This window comes from Ictidomys tridecemlineatus, chromosome 1 (assembly GCF_052094955.1).
Source record: "Ictidomys tridecemlineatus isolate mIctTri1 chromosome 1, mIctTri1.hap1, whole genome shotgun sequence".
NCBI lineage: Eukaryota > Metazoa > Chordata > Mammalia > Rodentia > Sciuridae > Ictidomys > Ictidomys tridecemlineatus.
In genome coordinates, this window is record NC_135477.1 from 36,031,270 (window position 1) to 36,053,613 (window position 22,344).

At 40.7% G+C, this 22,344-nt stretch overlaps 1 protein-coding gene, 1 long non-coding RNA gene and 1 pseudogene across 7 annotated transcripts in view; 2 read left to right on the forward strand and 1 right to left on the reverse strand.

Moving 5' to 3' along the window:
• Positions 1 to 4,050: 4,050 nt before the first annotated feature.
• On the forward strand, positions 4,051 to 5,319 carry LOC101970088 (heat shock factor-binding protein 1 pseudogene; annotated as a pseudogene).
• A 9,262-nt stretch (positions 5,320 to 14,581) lies between these two features.
• Positions 14,582 to 22,344, forward strand: part of Slc16a12 (solute carrier family 16 member 12) — an 81,039-nt gene continuing 73,276 nt past the window's right edge. The window contains exons 1-2 of one of the 6 annotated variants that reach the window (XM_078038487.1): positions 14,592 to 14,936; positions 19,712 to 19,736. The gene's annotated coding sequence lies outside the window, so the exon portion shown is untranslated. Of the gene's footprint in view, positions 14,985 to 19,711; positions 19,737 to 22,344 lie in introns of all 6 variants that reach the window. The other 5 variants (XM_078038506.1, XM_078038481.1, XM_078038472.1 and 2 more) reach the window with 5 other exon arrangements.
• LOC144375075 (uncharacterized) lies at positions 15,505 to 16,067 on the reverse strand. The gene is made up of 2 exons (XR_013434473.1): positions 15,747 to 16,067; positions 15,505 to 15,636 (listed from the first exon to the last, which is right to left on the reverse strand). It is a non-coding gene; the product is annotated as an uncharacterized LOC144375075 (long non-coding RNA).

The following is a 22,344-nucleotide window of genomic DNA, read 5'->3' on the forward strand; positions in this document are numbered from 1 at the left end:
AGTCAAAATATTTAAGACAAAGCAATTTAAACTGACTATCCCTCTCTATTGGGTAACATAAGGCATAACGATATTATAATTAAGGGAACGGTCTGTGCCCTCTTAAATACTAATTTGCTTTATTAATCACTGTGGGCCCCTTTCAGAGATAATTGCTAACCCGGAACACTTCATTCCACATTTACTGACTGCCTTATAGGTGCTGGGAAGTTTTCTGGGATCTAAGTGGGGATCCCGGTATTTAGCCTGGTGGATCTTCCACCAGGAGAAGGTTGGGGGCAGAATATACCTGCTGACATAGGTTTGACAGCCTTGAAACTTGATCTTGGGAATTATCTTGGAAATAGATTTACGAAGGTGAAAGGGGATTTGGAAATACCTAGTGGAAACTCAGATGCCTAGAGGGGCCAGGTGAGGACTGCCATTAGGTGAAGAACAGGTGTTCTCTCAGTCAGCTTAGGCTGCAATAGACTACAATTTTCTTCCTTTCTTTTCTCTCTCTCTCTCTCTCTCTCTCTCTCTCTTTCCCCTCCCTCCATCCCTCCCTCCTTTCCTCTCTCTCTTTTTTTTTTTTTTTTTAACAACCAAAAGCAACTCCTCCTTTCACTATAACACACACACACACACACACACACACACACACACACACACACACCCCTTATCCTGGAGTCACCAAAGAGGAAGTATCGCTCTGGAAATCTAGATTAAAACAAACAAACAAACAAAAAAAAAAAAACAAGAGGAATGAGATGACCTGGCAAACCACTTTGTTGTCTTCCCGCCCCCCACCCCCCACCCACAGCATGAGTGGTAAGCAAAGGTAGGGTACAAGTGGGGTCTCTTGTTTTCCTGTTTCCTTACAGAGTTTTCTAGACTAATAAAAGGGCTTCCCTTCCTGGACCTGGTTCTCTGTCTCCTGCTGAACTTTGCCACGACAGAGCATGGGGTATGATCATCCTCAGGTACTATCAGAAGTGAGGTGGGTAAGTTGTGCCTTCCTCCCTTGACGTTTGTGAATAAAAGAATGGGCAAACCAGGCAGGGAGTCCCTGAGTCTAGATTTTTCCAGGGAACTCAGATTTTGATTTTTCAAAAGAAACCAGGAATCCAGACTTTCATAGAAACTCTCCCAATTTAAAAAGTTTATCAATAAATGAGAATTTTTTAAAATGCTTTGAGGGTCAATCCAAGCTCATTGGAGACCTAACCTTGTATCATTGTCTAGGAGTTTAACTGATAACCTAATTCAATCCCTTAATTTTACAGATGAGTTGATAGACTCAGAGAAGTTAAGGAATTGCTCAATGTTATCACAAAATCTATATTCCTTTCATTTAGTCATAAAATAGCTACAAAAAGTGGGGAATATGTCTAATAGCTATTGACACAACTGTTGAAATAATTTGGGATTGAGATGAGTCATGCTCCTTGGCAATATTCATGCTAAGATGATTTGAAAGTGTGTGATTTATACAAATAATGACTGTACTGTGGACCTAATGTGGAAAATGAGGATTATTGCAGAAAGGCTAATGAGAAGACCAAAGCTCTGCTACCCTGACTGTCCTGTATTACAAGCAGGCACCAGGATGATGCTGTCAAATATGAATTGTTACCAACACAACAGTGTGTTGGAAAACAGATACAAGATAATGTCACAAGAAATCCTGGGCAAGTCAGAAATTAGTATTTTATGAATCTAATAAAAGAAGTACATACAGATTTTACTATTAAATTAAAAAGAATGGTCCAATATCACATAGGAAACACAATAAATATGTGGATTTGAATGAGTGGATGAAGGAACACATTCAAGTGAATTCAGTAAGAACTGCAAATTTGGGGTCCATTTCAAATGCATTCAGTGTTCATTTTATGGAACCAGGGAATATTTTTTTTTCCAAAGAAAGTGCTACTTCTTTGAATGTTTATCACACCTGGCTAATTTTTGTGTCAAACTGAAATTCAAAGAGGAAAGCCAATGGCAGATGTCTTGCTAAGTTTTTAACTTGTTTGTCTTAGGGACTTCCACACCTTGAAAACTTTGAATCCTTTCATTCATTCATCCAATAATTGAATCCTAAATATACATCAGGCACCACGCTAGGTGCTGGGAATATGACTGCAAATGTGATGGGCACCATTTTGGTTCTCATTGAGCCAGATAGTTTAGAACCAAACATGATAAATGCAAACAACAACAAAAAAACTCACATTGAGCCGGGCGTGATGGTGCACACCTGTAATTCCAGCAGCTCAGGAGGCTGAGGCAGAAGGACTGCAAATTCAAAGCTGTCCTCAGCAATTTAGCAAGGCCTTAAGCAATTTAGCAATAACCTGTCTCAAAATGAGAAAATTTTTTTAAAAGGGGGCTGGGAATTTGTCTCAGTGATAAAGCACCCCTGGGTTCAATTCCCAGTCCTAAAATAATAGTAATAATAAATAAATAAGTAAAACTTCAAATTGGATGGAAAACACTCTAAAGCCACTGGGATTCAGTTTACTGTTTCTAAAGTTTGCAGAAACAAAAACAAGCTAGCATTTTTGTCATGTTATGCTTCTCCACACTTCACATTCTATTAGAATAAAATATAATTAATGATAGTTATTATTTATATTGCTAGAAGCTCTTTGGTTCTTCAAGATGCTTGAATAAATTGTGATTTATTAACTTAGTGATGTTATCATAGTCTTATCTAGAACCATGAGAACTAATTAAGATGAACACATAAACTTGTGTCTCAGTGGAAGGAAGCAGACACAATGGTATCTGGTATGTGTAATTTGGATAACACAAGATGTACTTAGAGCATAGACAGTAATGAGGATTTGGCCAGTGTTACTTATCTGGATGTCTTATTCATTTGCTTTGGCTTTATCCTGATCAAATATTTTCTTCAATTTGCATTTTCTGAATGAATAAAGGTGAAGTAGAAACTTGCTAATTAATTCATTTGAGAAGATCAACAGAGAGAGTCAGAAAGGGTAAATCAACCCCAGCAAAGCTGGCTATGTCCCTTTTTTAAACAAGTTTAATTGGTCTTCACTTGTGTTTCTGCTGTTAGCAGATGAATGGTTCAGTGGGCACCATCCCTCCCTTCAAATGACTTACAAAAATGGTCTGATCTTTCCAAGCACAGACATCCTCCCCTATAATTCAGCTCAGGAGGCTGGGGCAACAGGATAGCAAGTTCAAAGCCAGCTTCAGCAACACAGTAAGGTTTTAAGCAACTTAAGGAGTTGTCTCAAAAAAAAAAAAAAAAAAAAAAAAAAAGGCCGTGGATGTGGCTCAGTTGTTAAGCACCTCTGGGTTCAAAAAGATCAGATTTAAGAGGTGGGAACATGAGTTGAAGGGAATAATTCTATAAAATGAGCCCACTGTGCTGACCCCCACATGCTTTCTTTTCGAAGAAGCAATTTACCTGCTTAAGAGGACAAGATAATGCCACATTTCTCTGCAAACTACCTGTTACCTGCAGAAGAAATGGAGGCCCCAAATAGTGTTGATAAGAGGAACCCAAGTTAGCTTGAAGAAGGAGGAAACTTTTGTGGCCTTTTTAACAGACCAGATCCCAGAACTCAGGGAGACAAGGATAATTCCTCCTAACCATAAAATTTGTAAGAATTTATGTTTAAGAATCCAATTAGAACAAGTTAGCATGGGCCAAAGTAATCTAAAATTGTCTTAGCAGTGGGGACTCGAAAGTCTGATGTTATCCTGATGTCCGCCTTAATCCTGGAGCCGCCCTATTCCTAGCAGGATCCACCCTAATCGTGGAGCCACCCTATTCCCAGCAGGATCCATCCTAATCCTGGAGCCACCCTATTCCCAGCAGGATCCATCCTAATCCTGGAGCCACCCAATTCCCAGCAGGATCCATCCTAATCCTGGAGCCACCCAATTCCCAGCAGGATCCATCCTAATCCTGGAGCCACCCTATTCCTGGAGCCACCCTATTCCCGAAGCAGGGTCACCTTTCAACCATTCCCTCTAGCAAAATGCCAGGCTTCATTCAGACTAAACTGTGGCTCTCAACAGGAGAGTCACATTGTCCCTCTCCTCTTCAGAGTGGACCCACTCTCTCCTTTGAGAGTGTTCCCTTTACCCCTTTCCCATCCCTTCTAATAAACTGTTAATCTGAGCGAACTGTCTGAAATCTTTCTGATTGACCAAAAGAATTGGGGCTTAATGGGGGGAGGTCTTCATATTGCTTCAGTTTCCTGGAAGGCCCAGCCCTGTAACACTTATCACTCATTCTTTCTTGAAAGAGCCTTTGTTGGTGGACAAATGGAAGTGTGGGTGATGGTCTGAGACATTGTAGCCAAACTGGGAACTGAGAACATGGCCGAGACTGATCTCAAGATGGTACATGACTTCACCAGAGTGGTGCAGACACTCCTGCAGCAGATGCAAGATAAATTTCAGGTCACGTACAAGCACATATTTGGAAGAATTAACGGTACGAGCAGTCACCTCGATGATCTGTGGAAAAAATATCACAGACCTCCTGACACTGGGCTGGGGTAGAAGAACTGGAAGGTGAAAACATGATACCTGCTACACAAAAGAGTTGTAGGTTGCTAATTACACTGGAACACCTTTTTTCCAAGCCAAGAGAAGACAGAATGACATTTTTGCAACTAACTACTATGTGTAAACAAGTTTTTATGTTATAGTGCATTCTTACCACATACTATGCAATTAGTTTTTAGAGTGATCTCTCTCTCCTGACCTCCAGGTTTGGAACTTGGTCAGTTGTGCTCTTTGTTATTAAACACAAAAATTTTGGTGGTTCCTGTGAAGGAAAAAAAAAAAATGAAGAAGAAAGAATGAGACTGTGTGGTCTTTTGCTGGTGCACGGCCTGCCCTTCCCTCTGTGATTATCATACTTACAGAAGCCATGCGGTATTTGTTCCATCCTGTATCTTTCTTATCTCCCTCACTAGACCTTGCAGGTATTCCCCAAGGGCCAGTCCTTGCGCAGCTGCTCTAGCTTCATCTCACCTCTGAGGCACTAATTTTTTTCTGGCCCAGAGATTCCCCCCATGGCCCCTGATCTGAATTTCCAGTACTAGCTGGGTATTTCATTGCCACCCCAAGTTCCATGTGTCCAATATTGAATAGTTCACAAGCTGTTAATGATCCACTTCCTCCTGGCTATGAGTCACAGGGGCTTCTCCCAGTCTCTTCCACTCCATATCTAATCAGTCTCTTTGTCCTATTGATTTTCCCAGTTCTCATTGAAATGGCTTATTTACTCACTTCCAAATACACCTCGAACTTTTCCACTGCAAATATTATTGTATGCAGTTTGCTCAATCAAGACTACTTTCCTACTTGCTTATTCAAATGCTCCAAGAGGGGGCACGAGCCCCACCTATGGCTTGCCAACTTCTCTCCCAAGCAATCTACTTTTCTTCATTGTCCCAGCAAAAGTAGATGTCCTTTATCGAAAGGATCAAATACTCTTTCTTATGGTAATGTAAGAGGGGTCCGGCGGAGCGTCGGAGGGAGAGACCACACAAGAGACTTACTCCATGCAATTGGCAAAAGGGGATTTATTGGGGATCCATTCCAGCGCGCTGGGGCTCCGTGCTTACTCAAGAAGGGAGAGCAGCCCAGAGCCCAGAGCAAAGATCAAGCAGAGCTTAAGTACACTTTTTGGAGAGGGTGGTGGGCTTTGCATACATCAGAACAAATCATCATGAGGTGAGGGAAAATTGAACAACAACTCTGAGACGTGATTGGCACATTCATTGGCGGGAACAGGTCCGGCGGGGGTGATTGGTCATTCCTAAGCGGGTTACACATTCAAACTGATTTGTTCGGGCCCTGTGACAAACTGCACAGGGCCCTAGGCTAAATGGCCAGTAGGGCATTGTTTTAACTATCTCAGGAATTCCAGGTTCTGGGTGTAACAGAGGAATTTAATAATACCTAATCTTTTACATTCAAGCTTTCCAGCTTGGAAACTTTACCCTTTCAGTAAGAAATTCTTTGTTGTTCTTGAAACCCTTTATTGTTATTCAATCACTCCCATTTACATGGCTATTTATATTTCCAGTTAGCTTATAGATTCCTTGAAGACAGAAGTCATGTCTTAAAATGCCATTGTACTGTGCACAGAGCCTCTATAGACCAGATGTTTCAGCACACTGGTTGGTTGTTAGCTTTGCACTGAATCTAACTAGTGACAAGGAGTGATCCAATTTATAGGGTGTGGAAATGGGCCCCACTTCCTGTTAGGAGGAGCTACAAAGTCACATTGCAAAGAAAATGAAAACAGGGATGGTGGAGAATCCCAGCTATTTTCACACTCAATCCGCCCCAGAATTAGACAGTCCTGGTTTGAAACTGGACAAATTCTTTAACCATTCTGAGCCACTTTTTCCTCAGTTGGAAAAGACGTATTGTGCAAGTTGAATAAAATAACACATAAGAAGACGTATTGTGCAAGTTGAATAAAATAACACATAAGGCCTGGGACATGATAGGTACTCAAAAAATATCCTCACAACTCTCCCTCCAAATAATTGCTCTTAACATTAAAGAAATTAATTAATTTTATTTAAATAAAATTTGGGGAAACAAAATGCTAAAACCAAGCACATATTTCCAGAAAAAAAATGACAGAAGAGATGAGTCTGAATACATTAACTAGAAAGTAGCCTGATATTATTGAATGAAGAAGAGGAAGAGGAAGAGGAAGAAGAGGAGGAGGAGGGAGGAGGGAGGAAGGAGGAGGGGGGAGGAGAAGAAAAAGCCCATGTGCTGACCCAATGAGATCAAGAAAAGGTAGGACAGAAAGTTTGTGGGTCAGACCATGGGGAGTTTATCACTTTCCTTTTTTCATATTCCAGAGCTGGTTGGAGCGAGAGAGAATTTGGGAGACATAGAAAAAGTGACTGAGTCTCAAAAGAGAAGTGCCCATGAGCAGCTGGAATTCAGGAAACACTAAGGAACTTATAAAATGCAAAATAAACATTTCTGAGCAACCCAGAACTTATCCTCAGCCTGTGCCCTTGGCTGGCACCCTTGACCTTTGCCTGCAAAAAGTAACCGGAGGGCAAGTAATAGCAAGCACAGGGAAAACTGGCACAAAATTAAGTAACTACCCTTTAACTCCACCTCTGGTCCAGCCCCTTGCTCCTGTCTCTATATAAATATCAACACCCAAACCAATGGCTTGCGGTCTCTCTCTCTGAAGATGGTCCATTCTCCCTTGAATATGTGTTGCTTGCTTTACCATCAAAATGTCTCTCCCTTGTGACAACCTGCAATCTCTCTTGAATGTACATCTGCTTTCTTTGATAAATTTGTCTTTATCTCTGACTGGCACACGCCGAAATTCTTTTCTATCACATATGATAAGGACCTCCCTTGTCTCGAATCAAGGTCCCCTTCTACTAGAACTGCTCTGGTGACAGGAGGACTAGATGAGTAAATTTTCTTCATCTCTCATTCTCCGCACATTTATTCCTATTCTAGACATATCCTCAGAAGGGTTTTAGATGGCCCAGAGAGCACTTTAAACTGCACAGCAGCACCCAGCTAGGACACTATTGATGTCAGGGATGAAGTATTGGGTTACATGTGGGTTCTGCCAGTGGTTGCTGGCTTTGTTCATGATAAATGCTTCATAAACACTAAGTGAATGGATCTATTAGAGAAGAACAACAGTGGTGATCAATAAAGGTGACACATAACTGGCATTCACTCATTCTGCAAAGATTTATTACATTTCTATTCTGTGGGCCTTCGGGAGTGGTAAATGGGTCAGAAGATTCCTGTCATCAAATAGTTTATTCTCTATGTGTTCAAGGGAGGGATTTTGTATTTTCAAGTAACATTTATTAAATGCTATGCTTCAATGACTGTGCTAAGCACTTTTCAAGTTTAAAATCCTATTGAACCTTCACCAAGGTCTTATGAAGAAGGGAAATAAATGCACTAACTCAAGTTCTGAGTTGTTGTGTAACTTACTCAAGGACACCCGGCTAGCAAGAGATAGAGCTGAGCCTTAAACCCAGATCTGATGCCAAAACTTGGGTTCTTGATGACTATGGCTAGATTTATGGGGGGTGGAGCTTTGTGGGAAAATTGGGATACTTATTTTTCATTTTCTTATTTCTTTAGTTTTACTATTTTTTTATTTTCTTATGAAAGTTTGAAATAGAAAAAATTGGAAGAATCCCACCACGAATATCTCTATATTTTTCCTAGATTCTAGGTCAATATTTTAGTAAATTTGATTTATTACACAGCTATCCATCTCTCTCTACCCATTAATCATCTTATACTTTTGATGCCTTTCAAAACAAGTTACAGACACCAATAGAAGTTGAGATTGGAATTTGACCTTGAAGGATGTTGTCAGATCTCTACAGGCAGAAGAGAGGGAAAGGAGAGGCCATGCAGACATGGGAAAGAATGTGGGTAAAACCTAGGCACTGTGATTTCATGAAATAAGAAGGCTGTGAACAAAGGGTGATGGTTAGTGTCCAGGAGCATGGTAATAAAGAAGGCTGGATGAAAGAAGCCAACCAGAAAATTATTTTCATTTCGGTGAAGTAAATATGGGAAATAGGAACCACCAGAGTTTCTGGTAGAAAGAATTCCGGGCACAAATAGTGTCAGGAAGGTTAGTTGTGGAGATGGGCAGGGAGAAACTAAAGTAATGGAACCCTGGCTGTTCTAATGCTCCATGCATGAGGGAATCTGAGACTGCAGAGCCCTATCAATAGACGGGGAGATAAAACTGTTAAGAAAATGTAATATAAGAAGCGTAGTGATGTTTAAATTAAAGAATAGTATTTTCTAACAAATAGTAATTCAAAATAAGACAATCTAAATTTCATTTTCCAAAAAAAATGTTCTTTCACCTGTGATTTTTCAGAGAACACCTCACCTTGATAGGAGCTTTATGAACCAGTAGTGGACCTCTGTTATGGTTTGGATGTGAGGTTCCCCCCAAAAGCTCTTTTCTGAGACAATGCAAGAAGGTTTAGAGGAGAAATGATTGGGCTATGAGACCCTTAATCCAATCAGTGAATTAATCCCTGTTGGGATTAACTGAGTGGTGACTGGCCTTAGGTAGGTCTGACTGGAGGAGGTGGGTCACTGGGGGTGTGGCTTTGGGGGGTGTTTGTATCTGGTGAATGGTGTCTCTGCTTTCTGATCATTATGTGAGCCAATTCCCTCTTCTACACTCCTCTGCCATGATGTTCAGTCTCACCTTGAACCAGGGGGAATGGAGCCAGCTGTCTATAGCCTGAGACCTCAAATAAACATTTCCTCCTCTAAAGTTGTTCTTATCAGCACAAAAGCTGACTAAAACAACATCCATGTCCTTCCAGTGGTGGTCCAGGTCAAGCTTCAGCCACTTTTCCCTTTGTCATCTCTGGGTTTATCCCTGAAGCACTCAGAGAAGGCACTATGTCCTCCTCCAGTTTTGCGCTCACCCCATAGGGACATTTAGCAGTGTCAGAAGACAATTTTGATTGTCTTGATGATGGGGTTACTATTGGAATTTAATAGGTAGAGAGAGACCAGGGATGCTGTGGAATGTTCTACAATGTACAGGGCAGCCTCACAGTAAAGGAATCACCAAGTCCAAAGTATCAGCAGTTCAGAGATTGACAGTAACCTAATTGGTACAGAGGTTGGGATAAGTTGCTGCTCAATCAATGTTTTTGGAATGATAATAATGGCCTCATTTTGTGGATGAGAAATCTGAGGGTCAGACCTTAAGAAATTTCCTAGGCTCATACTGCTAAAAAGTGGTAGAAAGATTTTTATTTTGGTCCTCTGATCGTAAAGTCAACATCTTTCAGTTATACCATGACTCCAGGAAGAAGAAAAATGGATTGAAATGATTCCATGACTTAAGTCATCACAGATGGAGAATTTTAGCATCAGAGATCAAGACAGTGAGGTTGGAAAGGAGAAACTTGAGTTACTGAGGAGCTAAGAGAACAAGGCTGTGATAACTTCAGTTCCTGACATTTTAAAATTTGAAGTGATGTTGTGGGGGTGGGGGGGGAGAATGCAAGTGGAAACATCCACTGGGTGTCTGGTGACAAGAAGTGGAGTTCAGAGGGAGGTCAGAACTGGAAATGCAGTGTTGCTGACAGCAGTCATGAGAAGGGGAATTGAGATATGTATCCAGAAAGGAGAGCAGGGGCTGCGGATGTGGCTCAGTGGAAGAGCACTTGCCTGACATGTACGAGGCTCTGGGTTTGATCCCAGCACCACCAAAAATAAATCAACAAATAATAAATAGAGTCAAGAAATAGGCACTGACTTCTAAGAAAATGCTGATAAGTGAAGTAGTAAAAAAGGAAGTCAAAGAAAACAGTCAAGAGAGTGGATACGAAAGGTGTCCAGAGGCCAAGATGTAAAGAAGTCAGATGAACAGTAGTCCAAGAGGACAGTTATTCAGAAATCTATGTTTCTTGATATCCAGATAAGAGTTTCACTATGTCTATGTATTGCCCTAGTTTGTGTAGCTGACAGAATAAAATACTTACGCCTTACTTAGGCTGCTTGTAGTTATTCTTAAAATCCTTATTAGTCTTAAAAATGAAATTTCTAATTCCATTTAGGCAAAAGCCTTAAGCTTCCATCCCAACCTCCAACCTTTTGGTAGCCTTCATTCTGATGTAAACACTCCAAATTCTCCTTATCTGGAGCCAATGTTCTTTTTTTTTTTTAATATTTATTTTTTAGTTCTCGGCGGACACAACATCGCTGTTTGTATGTGGTGCTGAGGATCGAACCCGGGCCGCACACATGCCAGGTGAGGGCGCTACCGCTTGAGCCACATCCCCAGGCCCCAATGTTCTTTTTATTTATTTTTTCTCTCTCTCTTTCTCTGCTGACCAAATAACAAGAGCAAACAATTCCTTCCATAATGCATGTACCCTAAGGTGAATGCTTCTCAGAATCTCATCTGAAAATTAATTGCACCGATGGTACAATAGGATTTTAGTTAAGATACTTGTTATTTATTGCCTGCAAATGGTAGGGATTTGACCAAATATGCTATGCCTCCAGGCTAGAATAATACAGGTAGCACTCAATTCTAGGGAGAAAAGGGAAGGGAGGGATATGGAGTGCAGCTATTAATGGTAGCTGAGGTGCCAGATCAGCTGATCACATCAGAAAAAGGTTATTTAATTAATAATGATGTGGGGCTGGGGTTGTGGCTCACTGGGTTCGAATCTCAGCACCACATAAAAATTAACAAAACAAAACAAAACGAATTGTGTCCACCTAAAACTAAAAAATAAATATTAAAAAAATAATGATGTGACTATAGTACCATGTCCCCTGCTAAAGAAAAAAATGATTCAGTGACACTTATTAGACCATGATAAGGATGACAATTCAGGACCATTGACAAGCAGAGGGATCTGCAGTAAAAGAGAATGGGTTCTACTCCAAATACAGCATGGAAATTGACAGCTAAGGGAAAAGATGGAGAAGGGCTGGAGGAAATATCATGCGTAAAGGAGATTGTGTTGCATTACAATTTTTTTTTTTTAAAGAGAGAGTGAGAGAGAGAGAATTTTAATATTTATTTTTTAGTTATCGGTGGACACAACATCTTTGTTTTGTATGTGGTGCTGGGGATCGAACCTGGGCCGCACGCATGCCAGGCGAGCGCGCTACTCGCTTGAGCCACATCCCCAGCCCCGCATTACAATTCTTGTAATGCAAAAGTAAATAAATAAAGTAAAAGAGATTGTGGTAAAAGTGACCTGACAGGATTCTAGCTGAAGGTAGGTCAGAGTAATCAGAAATCACATGGGGAATGATAGAGGATAAGGAACCTGGTCAGATCTCCAGGGTCATCAAATATGGCGCAAGGGGGTCTTGCTAACCTGACTTACCAATACATTTTGATAACACTAGATTTTTGTAGGGAAGTACACAGAAGACGTAGAGAGGTTAAGAACTAAAGCTGGACCAAACAAATAATCTTTATCACCCTCAACTTTTTTTTTTTTAATTTAGAAAGACCATTAAGTAATAGGATGGTTTAATAACTATAACATATTTACTATGTTCAGGGCATTGCGTTAAGTACATTCTTTGGATTATCTCATGTGAACTCTCACAAGGGCTCAGTGGTTCAGATTTAATTATTATTCCACTGTTGGCCTTTGAACAAATCACTAGGTCTTAAAAAATCTCCTTATCTGTACTCACTTCCTTACCAAAATCCTGGCCTGTAAGCATCATTGGCCAGAAATGGTTTATGGGCTGCCCAGTACAGTAGATACTAGCCACACATTGGTATGAAGCACTTTGAAATGTGGCTAGTGCAGCCAAATAGCATTAAAAACAAGCAAATAAAATATATACACACATACACACACACACACACACACACACACACACACACAAACTGAATTTAAAGCTTGGTGCAGTGGCACCTGCTTATAATCCTAACTGTTGGGAGGCTAAGGCAGGAGGTTCACAAGTTCAAAGCCAGCCTCAGCAACTTAGGGAGGCCCTGAGCTACTTAGTGAGAACCTGTCTCAAAATTAAAAAATTAAAAAGGGCTGAGGATGTGGCTTAGTGGTGAAGCCCTTGGGTTCAGTCTCCCGTACCAACCAACCAACCAATAAACAAATAAAAGCCAAAAAAAAAAAAAAAAATTCCCACCCAATTACAATTTAATTATTTAATTAAAATGTAAAAGTAAAGAGCCACATTTCAGAGCTCTGTTGGACTATGAAAATATTTTCATCACAGAAAGCTCTATTGGACAGTGCTATTTAGAACAGATACTGCATCTCTCTTCCTGCCTGGTTAGATTCTAGGGTTCTACCTTTACTTTTCTCCCAGAGTGTGAGCTTAAGGGCTTTCCTCTCTCCTTCCCAGTTCCTCCAGTCCTCCAACCTAAGAGAAAGGCCATTCCTTTTCTCTGCCCATATCCACAGCAGCAGCTATTTTGACAGCTATTTATGTGGAGGACCCCACAGGAAGTGAACTTTCTATATCAGGCTCTGCCTATCTCCTTTACACTATTCTGTTCTTCTTCTCTATCTTCCTCCTCCTCCTCCTCCCCATCATCATCATCACCCGCCCCCACACACAATTATCAAACTCTTAAAGGATGAGACTCTGTCAGAGACAGAGTTAGGCAAAACAAATCTGAACACTCTCAGAATAAAATAACAACCACACAGCACTTAATGGAAGAAGCAAAATATTTGCTTTGGGCTTTGTTTGAGGCCCTGCAAATGGTGACTGAGAAGGAAACCAGTGAGTTTTCCTTCTATCCTCAAAATAAAACAAAACCGGTGTCCTACATTATTTAACTGAGAGAAGATATTTTATGAAATGCAAAGGTATTCCAGGCTTTAACCTAAAGACCTTGACAACTGGGAGTTCAGGGCTCAAGTCTGCCCTGTTTTAGAGTTTCATTTTCAATGCTAATGAATTCTTTCACTAGCTGTATTCCTTCCTTCTTATGTGTATTTTAAACATATGTTCACTAGCCCTCGCTTAGATTTAGCTTAGAGGTTTTTGCAAATGAAAAATAGGACTTAAATTCAGATTTATAATTAAAGGGCAAGAAAGAGAGGGGAGGGGAAAAGGTAAAATGACCAGAAGGAAAAATGAGAAAGAACTTCACTAATCTGAAAACATCCCAAGTGGGGCTGGAGATGTGGCTCAGTGGCAGAGTGCTCGCTTAGCATGAACCAAGCCCTGAGCTCAATCTCCAGTGCAGGAACAACAAACAAAAAACCCTAAGTGGCAAACAGTGCTAGTATCAGTGACTTTCTATTTCCCTTCTTCGAGAAAAGTCAAATTTATTTAGGAACTTCGATGTACATCTGAGCCTCTAAGGAATCTTGTTAAAATGCAGATTCTGATTTAGAAGATTTGTGGTGGGCCTGATAGCCTGCATTTTTAACAAGCTCTCAGGTGTTGTTGGTCAGTGGGTCACTATGAGTAGCGGGAATGCTGACCCCAATAAGTTGGAATCAGAACTTATCAGTTCAGTGGGTTTGCTTCTGATAAGAAGAGCGTTTTACGGAAAGGTTAGCCTAAAACCTGCCTATGTGGAGTACCTCCTAGAACGACTACTTTAGGTTTTAAGTCAACATTTACTGGGGGCATGTTATGTACTGGGCCCCTGCATCTCACTCTCAGCAACCAAGTGAAGTTGGAGCTATTACTTTCCTTCATTGTGCAGATGAATGTACAGATGAGCAAACTGAGGCTCAGATAAATGGACCGCCGGAAGTTATGGGCTTGTTAGCAGAGTTGAATGTAGGTCCGTTCGACGCTGTTAACTAAAGCTCTGGCGCATTAGTTTTCTGTGCTGTGAAATGGTTAGCAGGAGCCAGATCACCACCAGAGACACCTAAGAGTACTTGTGCCTTTTTCCTGATCTTGCTCTTTGACCCCTCGGGGAAAAGTTCATTTTGAAAATACTGAGCCCCCTTGGCTTGTTTAGGTCAGGGGCTCTCACGGTTGTTCCAGGGAGAGTCGGGTAGTCCTGGAGCGAGCTGGCTCGGGACACAGCTCGAGCTGATGCATTACATAACCACGAGGCGTCCCTCCTCCCCCGCGCCCCTCACCCTTGGCGGAGCCCCAGCACAGAGAGCGGATCCCAGTGATAAATCCCTTTTGCCCGCCCGGCACAGTTCCCAGCGGAGCTGGCGGGTGTGAACCAGGCAGTGCGTTCTGGGCGCTGAGCAGTGGGATTTTCTCCGCGCCGCACTCCTCCCCGGGTGCTGCCCTCAGGGCCCGGGGCCTCAGTCTCGCCGCAGCCTCCGCCCTGTCGGCTCCCTGCCCCTCGGAAGCGCGGACCGCGGTGCCTGAGGCTAGGGAAGAGGCCACCACTCAGGGACGCGCGGGTGCGCCCTAGGGGCATGTCGGCGCTCCACCGCCAAGGCTGCAGCGGTCCCCGCGAGGTGAGGCCGCAGCGGGACCGGGCTGCGGGCGGCGCGGCAGGAGATCGGGTAGGGAGTGGGGCCATCTGCATGGTTTGAGGGACTCTGCAATCTGGCCCCACCAGGATGTCCCAGACTGGGTCTTAAGAGCGACTTGGTCCCCGGATCCCTAGAACCGGGCCGGGAAGCTCCCTGCTGCGCTCACCCTCTTCGCTCTTCCGACAGAGTGGGCTGTGCCAAGGGCGAGGTGGCTCAGGTGACACGGGCATCCTTCGAGACAGGGTTCCTGGGTGGCGGGACAGTGGGGCGATAGGGATGAGTTTGGAGCTGGCGGAGGACCGGGACGCTCCATTCTGTCTATGCTATCCAGTACCCAGCGCGCGCCGTGAGTCTCCGACCCCAACTTGGGTCACTCGGTACGCTTGTTGGGTTAGGACCGAGACACGTGCCCATTCTTTCCGTCTGTGCCCCGTCGCGCTTTGGCGTAATTTCTGGACAGGTGACTGGAGACGGAGAGCCTTTGGTCTCCATATCCCGCGGTTTCCAAATGCAGACTTCCCGATACAAAAGAGAACGGTTTTCTCCTGCATTCAGTGTTCTCTGCAATTTTTAACCATCCAGCCCTGAAACAATGTTTATTTACTTTTTGTGGTGTCTTAAAAATATACTGGCCTTCAAATTTTTCAAAGGATTAAACGTAGTTTCTCCAGTTGCTTCCTATCTGGGGAGGAAAAAAAAATCGGTGATACTTTGCAATGAGAACTCACAGCTCAGCATTCTATACCAAACCCTTCCATTTTGAAGGGTCTGTCTTTAGTTTCTTTCCCCTACCTGATTCTTTGCTGAGGTCTGGGAGCTCCAGTCTCTCAGCCAGGAAGATCTTCAGGCCTGCCAAATGAAGAAACATTTGTTTCCAAGGTGTCTGAGCTCCCTCGCTTTTAAAATCCGACAGCCCTCCCTACCCCTCGCATAATTTGTCTCCCTGCCAATATCATGGCAGGTTACAGCTAATGGTGTCTAACTCTCCTAAGGTGTCCAACCTGTGTCTGTTGAAGGAATGAAAGATGGAAAAGAGTTACTTAGTGATCTGGCTTGATCACTTATAATCACTGGATCTTAGCAATCAAGGATTTCACAGACCATCATCTACTAGAATCAAACCTTCATGTTTCACAGCCCAGGACACTCAGATCCAGATCTCCAGGATAGGCTAAAGTCATGTTAAGATAGAGGGAAAACCAGCACTTGAATCTGGGCCTTCTTGTTTCCTCCTAGTTCTGTTTTCCAGGCATATTGCCTGCACGCGTTTGAACAAAAATGATATGACTAGAATCACCTCATATCATTTCCTCTCCTTGCTTTTTATTTATCTTTTTAAAAAAACCTGGTAGAATTCTGAAATAGATAAGAGAGGTTGATTTAGTCAAACTGCCTTTGTAGCATAATTGAAAGAAAAATAGGCATCCTTAATTTTAAGTAATATTTTCAATTCTTCTTTATGAAGATGAATATGCAAATATAGCCCAGGTGAATCCCATAGGAAGAAAAGTAATCAAAATAGATGAAAGTCTACACCAATCTGTCCTTGGAGTTTCTTCTGATTCTGTACTCTGGATGGTGATGTTTGTTTAGAGATAAAGACATGATTTATGGTGTTAGAGCTGACTTGAGAAAAGTGGCTTATAGGAGGACCATTTATTTGTTATGATTAATACCATGACCTATAACAGAAGTTGTGGTTTAAAATTTCAAGGAATTGGTGCTGGAGCTGTAACTCAGTGGTAGAGCGCTTGCCTCACACATGTGAGGCACTGGGTTTAATCCTCAGCACCACATAAAAATATTTTAAAAAATAAAATAAAGATATTGAGTCCATCTACATTTTAAAAAATCAATTAAAAAATAAAACTGACTTTTCTCATATTTTAGAATTGCATTACACTGCATATTTTTCACATTTTAAAATTTAATTCAAATTAAGTAGCATATTTATTGAGTGCTTACTATGTGCACAATATTCTTCTGGACATTTGGGATGTGTCAGTGAACAAAACAAAGAACTTTGATCCTGTGGAGCTCATGTCATAATTCATTCATTAGAATTTTTCCAGAATTTTGTTAGGCAGATAAAAGAGAATTGCAGTTTCGCTTAAAGCAGGGAAATGAACACAAATGTTCCAATTTGCCTTCCTCCCAATCCCATGATTCTGTTGATTAAACATGGGAAGTAAAAACAAAAACAAAACAAACAACTCAGCAGAAGTTGCTTTGACTTTGACAAACTGACTTGCTACTATATATGAATAGCAGTGCTCACCTTCGGCTGTTTAAAATATGTTCCTTTGGAGTCTTGGTGACTTTAAGACTAATGAAGCATAGGAGGATTAGTTTTCTCAAAAGTGTGAGTGCTACCATGTTACTATTGGAGACAGTAATTGCATTAGCTTGCAGAATGTAACTGGTTTTTTATTTATTTATGAAGGTGGCATTTCATTTTTATTTTGTCTCACTTTACATTTTGTCCCCCTCTCGTCTCTGAATTCTTAGGCAGTACAATGACTTATTGGTAAATCTGTTACTGTGATTGTTTCATTAGACATTTCAGTTTTCAATGTTCTTTAATTCTCTCATTTGCATTTTCTTCAAAATGGCATGGTTTGCAAGCTCAGGCATGTTTGTTGTTTTTAACAAATGCTTATCAAAATGAACTTGGCAATCTTTTCATCGTATACAGCCAAAACAAACAAACAAACAAAAAGAAGCAGCAACTACAGCATTCAGTGATTCAGTGCAGCATTTGGGTTTGTTTTTTGCATTCCTCACCTAACCAATTGCTTTGCTTTTAGAAATTATTGAATCAGAAGTTATTGAGTTTATGAGTTCCCTGTAAATATATATAAAAATTCACCCATTTAAGTAATGTAATTTAACTGAGAAAAACCAAATCCACAGTTGAAGGCATTGAGAGATTTTGAACACAAAGATTCTCTCTGTGTCTGTTTTAAATTTGCTGTACATCAAAGGATGCTAAAAGTGTTATTAACTACCAGTGTCCTATTTAAAGGTGGTCTCTGTTAAACACATTAAGTCATAATTTCTGATGGCTGCTGGGTACCCATGGAAATTGATTTTTATCTTCATTCACCCACCACTTTGTCCCATCAAATTCTCATCCTGCTGCCTTTTTCTGTATTGATAAGGGGGATGAGTTGCGTAGCCGAGTACAAAGTTGCCTGTCATTAATTAATTATTTAATAAACTTATTAGTTTATTATACTTCTACCACATTTCGAGCACCTCTTTTTCTGTGCTGGTGGCAGTAAGGGGTTTACAGACACAGAATCTGCCTCTGAAGAAGCTTTCAGCCTGATTTGGAATATAGAACATTCTATGACTGACTAGCAGTTATAATTAGCATAAGAGACAGGTAAATACTTTCCATATTAAAAGGCAGGGGAAAGCATGCAGTCACTGTGGGGAGGTGAGGGTTGGGAAGACTTTATAGAGAACATGTCTGAGCTGCTTCTTGAAAGACAGTAGCATGGTAAAGCTTTCATAGAGGGGAAAGAATAAACTCTCTTTATGGGAGCACATTTTTACCTCTTCTGTTTCTTTTTTGTGGTGCTGGGGAAGAACCCAGGGGCTTGTACGTGTTAGGCAAGTGCAATACCACTGATCTACAGCCCCAATCCCACTTGCTTCTTTTTGAAGATAGATAGAAGACTTCTTATTAGGGACCAATTGAGGTTGTGTTGGGTTGTCTAGTAGATACTTATCGCTCTGCATCCTTCTGCACACCTCCTCCTCTGTCCTGGGTAGTGGACCACTGATCAATACCCAAACAACTCAATTGTCTGACCAATGTTTCCCTTCTCCTCTGAAATATACTGATTGTTGCTCAGAGTACAGAGATCATTGTAGCAATAGCAATCACAATAAATTTGCATAGTTTTCTCTTTACAGCTCAGGAATGCACTTAGGGTGCTGTTTGGTCACAGACTTGTTTATGCCAGTCGTAATTTTTCAGTGTAATTAAATATTTCACAAATTAATTTAACGTGAATGCCAACAACGAGTTTGTGTCTATGAAAGCTGAGTCAATTTGCCATATGGGCCCTTGTGTTTGTTAGTCAGTTCCTGGTTGCTATAATGAAATACTTGAGATAATTAGCTTTTCTAGAGAAAAGGTTTATTTTGGCTCATGGTTTTGGAGGTTCCAGTCCAATATTGGGCAAACCTGCTGCTTTGCCCTTCTGGTGGGAGTGCTGCATAGCAATGGTGGGTTGTGCATGGTGGAGAAAACTTCCACCTTATGGCCAGAAAGCAAAAAGAAAAAGAAAGGATGGGTGGAGTCAGACAATCTTCTTCAAAGACATACCCCTCATTACCTAAGGACATCCCATAAGGCCCCACCCACTTCTCAAAGGTTTTACTGCCTCCCAATAGCACTACCGTGAGGGCCAAATCTTTAACACTTGGAAATTTGTGAGACATGCAACATCCAAACTGTAGCAGCCCATGAATGTAAGCCACATTTTTTAAAAAAATCAATACATGCTGTGCCACGGATGAACCTTGAAAACATTAAATGAAAGAAGCCAGATACAAAAAGACCACATATGGTATGATTCCATTTATATGAAATGTCCAGAAAAGGCAAATCCAAAGAGATAAAATATGAATTAGTGGTTGCCAGGAGATGGAGGGAGATAGGGGGAAGTGGGAATGACAGATAATGGCAAAACGTTCTTTTTTTTTTTTTTATGCATGTGATGATGGTTGTTTTCTGGAACCAGATAGTGGTGATGGTTGCAGAACATTGTGAGTATACAAAATCACTGAATTGTACACTTTAAAATGATTGAATTGTCAACGTTTATGTTAGGTGAATTTTATCTCAACTGAAAAAGACTATAAGGCTTTTTAAAAAGCCACATGAACAAACTACTACTCTTAGTTATAGAATACACAGCTATAAAGGGTTGGGAAAGGACAGTAAAAATCAAGAAAGATTTTGCACTCAAGCATTTTATATCTATCTTTACAGTCCTGTTTTAAGAAATGAGAGTAAGAAATCATGGGTGTGTCGGGCTGGGGATGTGGCTCAAGCGGTAGCGCGCTCGCCTGGCATGCGTGCGGCCTGGGTTCGATCCTCAGCACCACATACCAACAAAGATGTTGTGTCCACCGAGAACTAAAAAATAAATATTAAAAAAATTCTCTCTCTCTCTCCTCTCTCACTCTCTCTTTAAAAAAAAAAAATCATGGGTGTGGTTTAACCAATAAAGGCAACTCAGAACTCCAACTGTAACTCAATATCCAAAGATTCGTGGATGCATTTATGTTCATTTATCTGACTAAAGTTGAAATAAAATGTTTGAAATATATTGATCAACTTTCAATTCTGTTTGAGTGACTTCGATTGCTTCAGTTTCCAGTATATCTTGAAAATGGCTCATCTCTCTGCATCTGGCTAGAAATTCTTGTTTATGAGCCTCTTGGGAAATATAGAATTAGTCACTTAAGCTTATGGAGGAGACTTGAACTTAGTTTTCAGGTTTCCAAATCCCTGTAAAAATCAGCAGCACTCTCCCCTCCAAACTCTTGTTACAACTGCCTGGTTTGTATATGTCAACAGAGTAGTGACATAAGATGTTAACTCCACCAATACTTCAAATTTATCACCCCAATAACTTGTAGAATATAATTTTTCAAAATAGTCCTGAGCACGATTCACCATCTTGTGGTTTATTTGACATATTACAAACGATGAGTGTAATTCCTTATTTTGGGGACAAACTGGTATTGTTTTTGTAACTCTGCTTTGCTTGGTGAAATACTTTCCATAGAAATGAGCTCATATTTATCTATTGAAACCAGCTGTATTTCTTGAAATAGCAATTTCAGTTCTCTGAAATCTGTAACTTCAAAACAGCCACATTATGTCCCATGGAGGAACCACCAAAAATCCCCCAAAAATCCTCCCTCACAATCAAGTTAAATCTGCTTTAATAAAGAATAGTGTTGCTTCTTCAGTCAGATATGGGTCAGTCAGAAAGGTATCCCGAACCAAGCTTAACTCTCATTATTAAATAGCTATGAATGGGAGTAGTTCAAACTCAAAGGAATAACTGGTATCAAAAAGATGTGGTTTGTTCATATGGACACCTGATAACTTAGTAGCCAGAAATCAGCTGACTCAATGGTTCTCAATGCTGGATACTCCTTAGAATCACCTGGGAAAGAAAAATATACTAGTGCCAAAGCTCACTCCCCAAAATTCTGGTTCTGTAGGTTTGAGATAAGATCAGGGCATCTGTATTTTTTAAAACTCCCTAGTGAAGCTCACGTATGTTCAAGGTTGAGAGATACTTAGTAATTTTATGCTTCTTCAGAAAAAAATTTTTATTGAAAAAAAATTGTTACATAATATTTTAATATCTGATGAAAAAAATGATACTTTTTCTTATTTTCACTGTTTGTTTGTATTTACTCTATATGGTGCCCATTCAGTATAGGGGAAATTTTTCCCAATGGTTAAATTAATTTTTACTGATTTTTTTATACCCTGTGGAATTTACTAAGTATACAGTATCAAAACAATTAAATCAACCTTATTGGTCTGTTTCCTATTGTTGTAACAAAATTCCTGAAGGTGAGAACTTTTTAAGGAAAAGAGGTTCATTTATTTCATAGTTTTGGAGGTCCCATCCTCTCTCTGGCTTCTAGTGAGGGCCGCCTTGGCTGTGTGTCATCGTGGTGGGTGGTATCATGGTGGGAATGTGTACTAGAGGGAAAGATCACATGGAGAGACAAAACCAGAGGAAGATTCAGTCTTGTCCTTTTTAACCAATCCACTCTATCAGAAATTAACTCACTCTGGGAGACCAGTCTTAATCACTTCCAAGGGTGATGCTCCCAATGACAACCACATGTCATTAGGCCCTACCTCTTAAAGCTCTCACCAACTTTTAACATTGCCACATGGAGGACGGAGCTTCCAACAGTGAACCTCTGGGGGACAAACCACATTCAGACCATAGGGCATCACCAAATTGGAATAATTAGAGTCAACCAACAAATTAATTGACCAACTTTTTTTTGGGTGTGTTCTTGGTGCTATCATACAGGTATATTTCTGAGGACAATAATTTGACCTTTTACTCTATAACAACAATCTGTTTCCTTTAAACTAACACAGATGTGTTTCCCTGAATTGAATGGTCAACCTTAATGATCAGACTGCTTTCATTTTATTTAATTGTATCAAAATGGATTTTCAGAGTCTAAAGATTTTTACGCAGAAAGATATTAAAGAGGGCTATTATGTAAGAAAGAAGCTTTAACCTTGTCTTGTGTGACTTTAACGAAGTCTGATTGATTTTAGGTTGTTCTCTGTCATTAGTATTTATCATCTGTGAGAAGATGT